Consider the following 2,433-nt stretch of genomic DNA (forward strand, 5'->3'; position numbering starts at 1 on the left):
GCAGCGGCTTCAGTGGCGCACTGCTGGACGCTGCATGCTTAATGCGCTGACACTGTTCGCAAGAGCGAATATAGTTGGCCACCCATCTATATAAATGTGGCAACCAAAATTCCTCTGACACTCGTAAGAATGTCTTTTCACGGCCCCCACTAGATGGCGCATCATGGAGCTCGTGAAGGATCATCAGCTTGAGATCTGTGTCATGAGGCACATAGATTCTCAAGGGATCACAAGGTGACAGCTGATGCCATAACAGGCCATCGCTGTAGCTAAAGCGATTGAGCTTAGCTTTCAGGTGCGACGGAAGGGAAACCTTTCGTCCACCGAAGTGATCCAACAGCAGGCAACAATGGTCGTCCTGACTGTAGCTCTCATTTATTTCGGATGCTAATGAGCTCGTCACGTGGTATGCCTTCATGGCTGCCAACGTTGATGGCTGAAATTGTGATTTAGCACTAGACACACTTGCCTGGTGTCTTACCTCGAAGTCTGGTCTGCGCGATATAAAGAAGCGTCAGCCTAGATATTCGACTTACTCGGCTTGTATTCAACTTTGAAATTAAAATCAAAGAAGAATGTAAGCCATCTTGCCATTCTAGGCGAGAGGTGCGAAGATTTTATTGCAGTCCGCAGTGATGCGTGATCCGTATAAACCACATAAGGTTCAGTGCCCAATAGGTGAACACGAAACTTGACAAAAGCATACTTTATTGAAAGTAGCTCTTTGTCATGGACAGGGTAATTCATTTCCGCGGCTTTTAAAAGCCGGGACTGATAAGAGATGACGCGGTCAACGTAGTCGTCATCCTTCTGCATGAGCGCGCTGTCGATTGCACAATCAGTTGCATCGCAGACGACGCTTGAGGGCTTATCCGCGTCTGACAATGCCAAAACCGGCGCCACAAAAAGGTTGCTTTCCATATGTAAACGCATCTGCTTGTTTTTTGATCAAACTCATTTTGCATCTCTTTTAAGTAGGTCATAAAAGGGCTTAGTCAGCTCCGCATAATTTGTGCTATACTTATGCAAGTAATGAGCGATCCCTAGGATTTGGCGCAAATTCTTCACATGCCGTGGGATTAGCCATTCCTTTACGAATTTTGCCTTGTCTGGGTCTGCTTGTACACCATGTGTACCTACGATGCAGCCCAGCATAGGTATCTCGGGGACCCCTATGACGCACTTTCGCAAGTTGACGTACAATTGGGCGTCCTTCGAAGTCTGCAACACAGCGTCTAAATGACGCTTGTGTTACTCTATTGCACTCAGCCCGTCCTCGCCCTACTATGCACGAATACATCGTCAAATTGATGGGGCGCATAGGCACGGTGCTGACGAATCACGCGAGCCACCACTAGGTTGAATATCGTTGGTGCATTTTTTTAACTTTGAGGCATCATAAGCCACTCCCAAAGCATACCGCTTGGTGTGCTTACAGCTGTTTTGGCTACGTCGGACTCCCTCATGATTACCTGATAGTAGCCATCCTTCAAATCCAACGCGGAACAGATAGTTGACTTTCCCATGCAGTTCAACAAGACATCATTTCGCTGGATTGGCATTTGAGTCGGTATGGTCGCCGTGTTCAGCTTATTGTAAGCATGAACCACGCGTTATCCACCTGTGGCTTTACGCATGCAAAATGTCGGGCTGCAGTTTGGCGATTTGCTCTCACGCACATACCCCACCTTGGCTCGCTTGTCGAAGAACTCATCGATATAATCGACTTGTTCTTTCAGCAACGGTCATTGCCTGGTCACACAATACTTTGCGCCAGGTTCGAGGTCTATCTCATGCCCGATGACCCTATCTGCTGGTAGGCGGCTCGGCACTTCTTCTGGGAACACATCACGATGTTTCCACAGAACCTCAAAGAACGGACTGTCTCTCAAGGCATCTCATCCCTGAGCCGCGAACCGCTTCTTTTTGTCCGTTTCTAGGACGCTCTCGTCCATTGTGGACGACGAGCTACAGTCCATAAGTTCTCTTCCGGAACTGGTGTGACTATTTCGTGGATATTTCCTTCCTTTAATTCGGCAAGGAACAGATGTAACGTGCTCAAGTTGCCCTAATGTTGCACAGTCCCCGTTAAGTACACTTGTTGAACTTAAAAGGGTAGTCAATCTTTAAGTAATAGTAATTAGACCCAACATTCGGTTGTGGTGCACATTTGTGACCAGCCCTTGTGTATGTGATGCTCATAGGTGCATTCACATTAGGAGGGATGGCGTTCAGCGTCATCCGTGATGACGGTCAGCGTCATCCGTTACGCGAGGTATCTAGAAAGATACGCTTGCAATACATATTAAGTGTTATCTATAGAGATGACCTTTTAATTGGTAAAAATAGGTATTTATATTTAATCCGATTAAATATAAATCAGTCTGAAAACTACTTCCAACTTGGTGAGTGCGCACGAGGAGCCGGATTACC

Source organism: Bremia lactucae, linkage group LG4 (assembly GCF_004359215.1).
Source record: "Bremia lactucae strain SF5 linkage group LG4, whole genome shotgun sequence".
NCBI classification, from domain to species: Eukaryota; Oomycota; class Peronosporomycetes; order Peronosporales; family Peronosporaceae; genus Bremia; species Bremia lactucae.